This window comes from Macadamia integrifolia, chromosome 7, assembly GCF_013358625.1.
Source record: "Macadamia integrifolia cultivar HAES 741 chromosome 7, SCU_Mint_v3, whole genome shotgun sequence".
Taxonomy (NCBI): domain Eukaryota; kingdom Viridiplantae; phylum Streptophyta; class Magnoliopsida; order Proteales; family Proteaceae; genus Macadamia; species Macadamia integrifolia.
In genome coordinates, this window is record NC_056563.1 from 21,569,194 (window position 1) to 21,579,786 (window position 10,593).

The following is a 10,593-nucleotide window of genomic DNA, read 5'->3' on the forward strand; positions in this document are numbered from 1 at the left end:
GAGCCCATGAGGTCAAGTTTGGCCCTATGAAAATCTTTCAGTCTATACGGTCCGAATACTACGAATGGTTGGATACGGGAGAATTTGATGGTCAGGAGGAATCTGATAAAGAATCAAGTGAGGGAGAAATCGGTGAAGAAGAGGATGATGACGATGACGATGAGGTGAGGATGACTCTGATTCTCAAGATGATGATGAGTATTAGGACTGGGATGACTACCAGGGACTTTGGGACAATAATGAAGATGATGAATCGGGGTACTATTTACCCAGAAATCATGGGGGATATTCCGTGTAACGCTCTGGTGCCTCGTTAACCTTACACAATATTATCCTCTTTGGCTCATGGGCCTTAAGGCTTTAAAACGCGTTGTGTCATGTTAAAGAGGCTGGAAGTTATTAACTAGCACAATAATATCCCCCTAGGCAATGTGGCATTAAAGTTTGCACACCTTCACTGATCTCCCAAATCCCCTAGTACTTATCTTATTCTTGGTGGGGACACCTCATCGATCTCCTAGGCGGGTCTAGTACTTGTCGTATTTTTGGGTCATTACACTTCTCCTCTTTCGGCACAGCATCCCAGCTATGGCCCCACACGCTGTCGGGGTCGGCTCTGATACTATTTGTATCGCCCTGGCCCCATTAACCTCGCACAATATTGTCCTCTTTGGTCCATGGGCTTTAAGGCTTTAAAACGCGTTGTGCTATGTTAAAGAAGCTGGAGGTTATTAACTAGCCCAGTAATCTTTCCATAGGCTATATGGGACTAAAGTTTGCACACCCTTATTGATCTCCCATACCCCCTGGTACTTGCCGTATTCTTGGTGGGGACGCCTCAACGATCTCCTACGTGGGTCTAGTACTTATCGTATTCTTGGGCCGTTACATTCCATGTATGCAATTGATGAAGAAGACCTGATGATTGACCCTATTGATGCAATCCAGTCAGTGCTCATGATTCACATGGAAGGAGATGAGCCGACATCCAATTCAGAAGATAGTGAAGGGTATGAGATCACTTTCAAATGTGAAGCAAACCCTATAGTAGAACATATGGGTTATGTCTATAATCGTTTGGTTAACATAAAACTCGAGGCTGATGAAATTGATCAAATGTTAGGTGAAGTTACCATCGGTGAACACTACTACACCGAGCAATTAGGAGTCCTTAAAAAAGCAGGGGGCATGCCACACTTACATAAATGGTGGATACAATAGTTACACGGCTTTCCAATACAATCAAGAAGGTGGGAGCCAGGCCCTTGACATTTGCGGAGGGCCTCGACTTCCCACCCTAGCAGGGAAGGAGAATCATAAGAGGAGGATTATCCTATGGTAGGAATAATTATCATAACAAATAGTGATGATGAAGAGTGTTATCCTACGGAGATCATCGTGAAGAAACCTATCAATGTGATGGAAACTCGAAGTGGAAGAGACTACAAGGGCAAGGCCCTAACTGTAGAACAGTCAAGGACTAATGAGGCTAGAACTAGTGGCTTGAAGAAAGAATCAGAGAATCTAGTCTTGGCTCAACTCAAGAAGGCCCAGGCTAATATCTCAATTTGGGGATTGTTGATGGCCTCCCCCACACATCGTGAAGTAGTCTTGAAATCTCTCACCAATGTGCAAGTCCCGATCGAGATAGATCTGGTGTATCTCTCGCACATAGTAGGGGCAACTTATGCGGTATAGTCATTGATATTCTTAGACTCTGAACTCCCCAAAGGAGCTCAGCACAAGAGGGCTTTACACATCATGGTAGAATGTCTTGACAAGGTGGTTCCCTAGGTTCTCATTGACAACGGGTTTGCTTTGAATGTTCTACCTTTAAGATCGGCAAAGAGTATTGGCATCAACCTAGAAGAGATGAGACCATCAAACCAAACCATACGGGCATATGACAACACTAAGAGGAAAATTCTTGGCATCCTCACCATCGCAGTAATGATCGACCCAATGAAGTTTGATATTGATTTCCCGATCATTGATATACCAACATCTTCCAACATGCTCTTGGGGAGGCCTTGGTTACATCATGCGAAGGCTGTATCTTCTAGTCTCCATCAAAAAATGAAATTCATTCATGAAGGGAAGGTGATTACAGTGGCACACATTCATATAGCCATGCCATGCATGCAGCCATGCCTAGCCCTAAGGTCACGCACACACCCCTGCCACCCTTGGGCCTACTGGCTTGCTCCCCCACGGTCAAAGATCAGAGCCCTCGTGGCACTGGCCTGCTCCCCCGAGGGCATAGGCCCGTGGCCTTGCAACCCTACAGCCTATGCTACCCTTGGGCCTGCTGGCCTACGCCCCCGTGGGCATAGACCAGTGCCCCCGTGGGTACAGGCCCGCGGCCTTGCCAGCCCTGCTGCCCACTATTGCCCATGCATGCATGCACCCGCTGCCCATGCCCGCACCACCTCTGCCATTACCCGCGCAACATCCGTCGAGCACCCATGACATCACCCACACTACCTACCTAAACTTTCTCTCTCCTCCCACTTTTCTGAAAACCACCTTTTTCCAGCCAAATTTTTCTCTCCTCCTGTTTTTCCAAAAATGGCTTTTTTCGGCCAAAATTTCTCTCTTCTCCCATTTTTCCAAAAATTACCTGTTTTCAACTAAAATTTCTCTCTCCTCTTGTTTTTCTAAAAATTACCTTTTTCATCTAAAATTTCTCTCTCCTCTCGCTTTTCTGAAAACTATCTTTTTCTACTAAACTTTCTCTCTCCTCCTGTTTTTCTAAAAATCACCTTTTTCTTGCTAAAATTTCTCTCTCCTCCCTCTTTTTTGAAAACTATCTTTTTTTGGCTAAACTTTCTCTCTCCTCCCATTTTTCTGAAAATTGCCTTTTTTCATCTAAAATTTCTCTCTGCTCCCGTTTTTTTGAAAATCACCTTTTTCTAACTAAAATTTCTCTCCTTTTTTTTAAAAACCTCATTTTACCCACCGAACAAAAGCCCTCCCCACCCATTTTTGCCTTCAACCCACCTTTACCCACTGGATAAAAATCCTATCTCTTCACTTTAGGCAAGAACCCCCCTTCCATCCACTGGATAAAGGGACTCCCCCTCTCCTGTTTAGCCAAAAAAAAAACTATAAATAAACCCCCTCCGTTAGAAAAAGGACACCAACACACCAGACTCCCCCTCCCCCCTCTTGATTTTCTTCTGATCTTTGGAGCGATCTTCGTCAAGATCCGAAAGCTCATTCAGATCTTCGAAGTGTTCTTCAGGATCTTGAAGATCTTCAATCCAAATTCTTAGTTAGATCCAATTTTTAGCCAAAAATAGTATGTTATTGAGCCACCTCCCTTGAGTGTTCTTGAGCTTTCTTGAGATAGAAACCCCCTTTGTTTTGAGGTTCTTCGGGTCTACGAAGAGATCTTTGTTAAGATCTGAAACTCTGTTCGGATCTCAAAGTGTTCTTCAAGACTTTGGAGTTTTTTAATCCATTTTTAGGTTGACCCGTTTCTTTTCAGAAATAGCCTTTCCTAGCTGAAGCTCTGTCCGAGTGTCCCTGGAATCTTTTCAAAAATAGCCATTCCCAACGGAAGCTCTACCGAAGTGCCACCTCAGCCTAGCCCTCCCTTAGCATATCCCCAGCGGAAGCTCTGCCAGAGTGCGACCTCATCCCAAGGCCAAAAATAGCCTTCCCTAGCTGAAGCTCTGCCAGAGTGCTACCTCATCAGAAGCCCAGAAATTGCCTTCCCTAGCCAAAGTTCTTTCTGAATCCAAATCCAGAAATAGCCTTCCCTAGCCAAATCTCTGTTTGAATTCAAATCCAGAAATAGCCTTCCCTAACCGAAGCTCTGTCTAAATCCAAATCCAAAAGCGACTGTTCCTAACCGGAACTCTGTCCGAATACCATCACAATTAACATCTCTCAAGAAAGGAAGTTGGAGGTCATGACCATCTTCCCCTGAGCCAGGAAAATTCAAATGATAGTCCGAATCGGTACTAATCAGGGGCCCACCCCTCTTGACCCGAAACATTGGTTAAGTTCAGGTATAATTTCTCAACCAACTTGTCATAATGTAGACTTTAAATAGACCTTGTTTTAGTGTATATAGTAGTTTGAATTCAATTAATGTATATATGTGTGATAACTTAACCATACATATGGAAAAGTAATAATTAGAAAATGTTTGTTCTCAAGCATCTAGTAAGAAGACCGGTTGAACCGGGCAGATTGGGTGCTTAACACTTTTCCAACTCTGTAACTTGACACTTACCCTAAATCTCTGGTCTAGACCAAATTTTGGACCATTTTCTCAGGAAATCAAGCCCACCCTTGGGTGCTAGGCCCATTTCCCTAGGTGGTGACTCCAAACCCCATTTGTATGATCCCAATCCCCGAATTAGACCATCATCAAATCTCTGTCTCAAATGATGAATTTTACACTCTTATGAAATAGGCCTCCACATATCACCAAGGGTGATATGGCAATACGGGGCCCGTAAGCAAAGCACACCACGGCATGAACCCCTCCCCTCACATGAAAGTGAAGAAAGAGAGAGGAGAGAGGACAGGGGGGATGCATAGACCATTCTTCTCTGGCCACGACCGTCATTGGGGGTAAATGTAATACCCTACTTTCTAAACCCAGTTTAATTACCTAGTTGGTTCAGTTTGGCCTTGTAGGACCTGAACCTGAGCAAGCTGAGTTGGGTACCTTATGGAATATGGTGGCAAGGGTGACTCTAAATTTGGGTTGGCCAGACGAGTCAGAGTCAATGCCTAGTGAAGTCCGTGTGCCCAAGCCATGCACTTGCACATATCACAAGGCTATGTTCGCATAATAAAGGTACGTAGCCATATTTTGTGTCGAGTATGCATTTTGATCAATTATCGAGAGTGAAATACGTATCGGGGTTGAGCCCCGTTGAAATCTCAAATTAATCGGCTAAGTTTTGGTCGACTGGTGGGTGGTCATAGGTGGGTCGGAGCCACTAGTGTGACCTACCAGTCTGGTCATTAGATATTTTGACCCAAGTATAAATAGCATTTATTACCTTTCTTCTCCCTCATATATTGCTTTAGACGGTCGGTGAAAATAGTAAAGAAGAGAGAGAAAAGAAAGAAAGAGAAGGGAAGAAGAAGGAAGAAAAAGGGGAAGAAGATGCTCGTTGTGCGTCGTCAGGGTTAGAGCTTTTGAATCCTACACCGAAAAAGTGATCCTCACCTTGGGATCTACGATTTGATGTGAGTAAAAGCTATATTTCTCAAACCCCTAAGAAACCCTAGATGAAACCCTTCGATTTGGGTAGGAATCCTTTAGATCTTGTTAATCCCACTTGAGATGATGAATCTAAGGTTTAATAAAGGACCTACATATTGTTTTTAAAGGTTTTAGAGAAAGGAATTGTAAGATTCGAGATGCATTTGGTGATCTCTTGAGCTAGAGAAGGAATTTAGGGGTTTTTTTTTTAAGTGTTCTTCAGCAAAGAGGTAAAATCTAAGCTTAAAACTTTAAATTAATCCTAGATCTATGATAGAGTCACAATATGGGACCTTAGATTTATGGAAAATATGGTCGAATCGACCCCTTGTGTTTTCCCTAAGGTGGGATGAAGAATGGAAGTGAATAGTAAAATCCCAGTTCTAAGTAGTGGGTGCCTGAAAATGGTCTGACCCACCAATCTGGAGCCCTCATATCTTGGATGGGCTGCTGGCTCGATCAGTGAGCAAGACCGGTGGGCACCTGGCCCATCACTCCTGGCTCGCCGATCCTTACAAGGCCCCTGAGTCAAGTGGTGGGCAAGGATTGATGGGTACCTCGCCCGTCGATTGATCCACTAATCCGACTCTTTGGGTTTTGATTGGGCCCAAATTTATCGGATAACTTCCTATGGTAATTTTAAACGTGTTGGGATCATCATATCCCTTGATTGTGAACCTAAAGTGGAGAAATACTAAACTCGATCTCTTTTATGATAGGTTTCACTAGAAACTCACGTCGTCTCATACCAGATCTTCCTAGTACAAAGAGTGATCATTGTACACAACTAAGTAAGTGGGAAGAGGACATTGACTTTATTTTTGGAGTGCTTTTGCATCATTTCATTATTGTTGTAGACTATCCATATCATCATTTCATTTCTGTATATAGACTAGTCATTTGCGAATGCCATTTGTATGTATTGTATTGTGCATTATGAAATTCATTTATGGTTGTTATGTTGTGACTTTAATTGATACATGTTTATCCTTGCTTTGAGATACGAGATGGATGATTTTAAATTACGGAATGTAATGCATTGCTAGACTAGATGTCGTAGTTGACTTGAAAACGCATGCGTTGGTGGCCCGTGGAATGGGACGCGGTGGTATTATGCAGTCATACTATCTCATATAGACGCATGTAGTTAGGAATGACATATCCCTGTGCTACAACCCTTCCTAGCAGGGGTTTAGGTGTTGGTTATATCATTGGGGGGAAGCCCGAGGTTGCGTACCAACAGTGGTGGTTAGAAGTATGCCCAGCCGATCACTAGGACAGTTGGTAATTTAGTGATATAATCAGAGGGCCAATCGTATTGCTTTTAATTTAATGCAGGGCAAGACCCATTTTACTTTAATGCAAGGCAAGGCAAGGCAAGGTCCATTTTACTTTAATGTCACTGAGAAATAGTAATTTACTTTAATATCGCTGAGGAACAACAATTTACTTTTTCGGTACCCACGACTAGCCTTCTTCGACAACCCTACGGGCGTATCGTGTGATGGAGTTTGCGACTCATATCGGGGGCATATATGCACTGTGGTTGTGAGTAGCACATCACTTATGACTTAGATGTGATGTTTAGGTGATTCAGGTTATAAAAATGGAATTGTATACATATACGTGCATTTGTATTGCGAATGATTGCTTTGTCTTTCTTTTCACTTACTGGGCTAGTGAGCTCATCCCACGTGCACACCATTTTTAGATGATCTTGCAGGTTATCCGAATGAAGAGCTAGAGCCTGGATCCATGGTAGAGTTTTCAGCTGAGGACTAGTGGGTCCCCAAAGATCTTGGGCATGGGACCGAGTGCCCATGCAAGAGTTGTGTTACGGGACAACAACATTGATACCTAGTTGGGATTCTTTTGATTATTTTACGATGTTACCCCTCTTGTGGTCTGGATGTTTAAATTGTAATTTTTGTGTATATATCACGCCTACAGGCCCTCATGTAAATGTATTATATATTACAATTTGGGTATTAAGAGTATTGGGGTATTCACAGGTATATATATGTAAGACTTCCGCTGAAATACATACTTTACTTTCTTTCGTTGTGTGCATGCTGTATGGTGGCTATTGCATCAAATGATCCTGGTAGGTTTTGGGTTAATAAGTGTTAGCCCGGTCACCGGTCCGATTTTATATGAACGGGGTGTGATAACATAGAAATAAAGAGCAAGATTTCAAATCAAAAGCCAAAATTCAAGATTCCAAATTAAAAGTCAAAAAGCAAGATTCCAAATCAAAAGTCAAAATAGCCAAAGAGAAAGATTCCAAATCAAAAGTCAAAATTCAAGATTCTAAATCAAAAGTCAAAAGTCAAAATTCATTATTCCAAATCCAAAGCCAAAATTCAAGATTCCAAATTAAGAGCCCAATTTCAAGATTCAAGGTTCCAATCCCATGACTCAAATTCAATAATCCCACCCATCAGCTGAAGTTTCAAGTATTCTGTAATGATTGCTGAGATTATAGATAGCTCCCCCAGGTGGCCCAATCTCATTGAACTAGCACCAGATGGCCCAATCTCATTGAATTGGCCCCAGGGGCCCAATCTCTTTGGATCGGCTCCGAGTAGCTTGATCTCATAGACCAAATTTCTTAAACTGGCACATGGAAACCCAGCTAAGGAAAATCCAAGAATCAAATATTTTTATCTTTTGCAATATTGAAAGAGTAAAGAATTTCTTTCTTGTAATCGATGGTCCCAGATAGCCCAGATTGGTTCGAAAGACCTATCGTGGAGACCAAATTCCCTAAGCCAGCACATAGAAGCCCAACCTAGGAAAAGTCAAAGATCAAAGTATTAATGTCTTTCGCAGGATTAGAAGAGTAGCGAATTTCTTTCTTACAATCGGAAGCTCAAGCAAGTCCAAAATTTTAAAGTAGTTAACAGATATTACCTATTGTATTTTTAACTCTATCATTAATGAGTAAGATGATGGCAGTACATGCTTTGGGTGAAAAAATTTGGTCGTTCTTTTCTTTACCCTTCTGCTGTTGGCACAGGCCTCGGTCAAAGAGGGTCATTCTATAGACACCCAATTTTTTCACCCTCCTCCGGCTATGATGAACTACGGATCTTTGATGCAGCTTCTTACTTTCGCTCGATAAAGATGATAATTGATTAGGGTAATCTAACCTGAAAATATTCCATACCCACACAAAATCTCGAAAACCCTGTGCGAGAGAAAAGAAGGGTCCAATTATGACATTTTATATATGAAGGAATTCAGTCCTAGGTGACCATATGGATGCATAGTACTCAGAATCATGATACCAATGATATATGGAATGTCAAAATTGAATTTTCGGATCTCCCGCAATCATTCCAAGAAGTTACTCCATGAGCACACAAACCCTGCTCATGAAAGCACCCACACCATGCCATGAGCGCCCAAACCCCACCCATGCAAGCACCCACACCATTCCATGAGCAACCAAAGCCCACCCATGTAAGCACCATGCCTACCCCGCACGCCCATGGCCTACCTCGCATGCATCCAGCCTACCTGATGGGCCCATGGCCTGTCTTGCATGTGCCCCGCACCCCTGCTTGCATGCCGCACGCACTCTACCGGTCGCGCGTACCCCGCATCCATACCTGCGCCCTGTGCGCACCTGACCAATCCCCAGTGCCCCTGCTTTAGCTCCAACACCCCTGCCTTAGCTCCAGTGCCCCTGCCTTAGCTCTAGCGCCCTTGCTTTAGCTCCAGTGCCCCTGCCTTAGCTTCAGTGCCCCTGCCTTAGCTCCAGCACCCCTGCTTTAGCTCCAGCATCCCTACCTTAGCTCTAGCACCCTTGCTTTAGCTGCAGCACCTTAACTTAGCCCCAACACTCCTGCTTTAGCTCCAGCACCCCTGTCTTAGCTCCAGCTCCCCACCGAGGCCCCAGCACCCCCACTGGTGATTGGAATCCCCATTCCAATGATCGATTTGAGAAGAGATTCTTTCTTCACCCATTTGTACACCCTACATTGTCCCACTAGTGTACCCTACACTGCGAGCTCCTATTAGCCCAAAAAGGCATCTTTTAACCTTATTGGCCCAAAAAAATTACTTTTCCCTCCATTGGTCCAAAATTTCATACTTTCACCCCATTGGTTTAGAAAAATCACTTTTTCACCCCATTGGTTGAGGAAAGTCCTATGACCTCCCCATTGGTTAAAAAATTCTATAAATATCCCCTCCCTTTGGTTTTTCACAACACAACACAACACAACCCACCACAAACACCCAAGTCTCTGAGGAGCATCTATAGAAGAAAAGCTCTACCCTCTCTCCTCCCCTTCCCCCTTGAGGTTTTTCAAGTCTTTGGAGAGATCTTCATAAGATCCGAAGTGTTCTTCGGGCCTTCAAAATTCTTCAATCCTTTGCCTTCTTTGTGTGAGATTTGTGTAGGAAAAGTTTCTTCTTAGTCTCCCACCCCCTCTTGAGGTTCTTCAAGTCTTCGATGAGATCTTCATAAGATCCTTCAAAGTGTTCTTTGGGCCTTTGAAGTTCTTCAACCATTTAGGTCTTAGCCCATTCCCAGTAGAAACTCTGTTGGAGTACCACCTCAGCCTAGCCCTCTCATAGCCTATCTCCAGTGGAAGCTCTGTCAGAGTGCCACCTCAGCCTAGCCCTCCCATAGCCTATCCCCAGTGGAAGCTCTGTCGGAGTGCCACCTCAGCATAACCCTCCCATAGCTTATCCCCAGCGAAAGCTCTATCAGAGTGCCACCTCAGCCTAGCCCTCCCATAACCTATTCCCAGTGGAAGCTTTATCAGAGTACCACCTCAGCCAAAATCCAAAAGTTACCTATCCCTAGCAAAAGCTCTGTCAAATCGATACTGCAATATGAATCCAAAAGTAACCGTTCCTAGTCGGAACTCTGTCCAATCAATATCTCTCTAGAAAGGAAGTTGGAGTTCAAGACTATCTTCTCCTAAGCCAAGAGAATCAAAAAGACAGTTCGTGCCGGCACTAATCGGGGTCTCACCCCTCTTGACCCGGTCAAGCTCTATAATTTCTCACCCAAATTAACATAATGTAGATTTTATATTGACCTTGTTATAATGTACATAATCATTTTAATTCAATTAATGTACATATGTGTGATAATTTAGGCATGCATGCGAAATAGGAATAATCGTGGAAAATATTCGTTCTTAAGCATCTTGTAGGAAGACTGGTTGAACCGGGCAGATTGGATGCCTAACAGCTTCCCAGTTCTGTAACCTGACACATATCCTAAATCTCTAGACTAGGTCAACTTTCGGGCCCTTTTCTCAGGAATCGGGCCCACTCTCGGGTCCTAGGCCCATAATCCTAGGTGGCGACTCCAACCCTTTTTATATGATCCCAATCCCCCA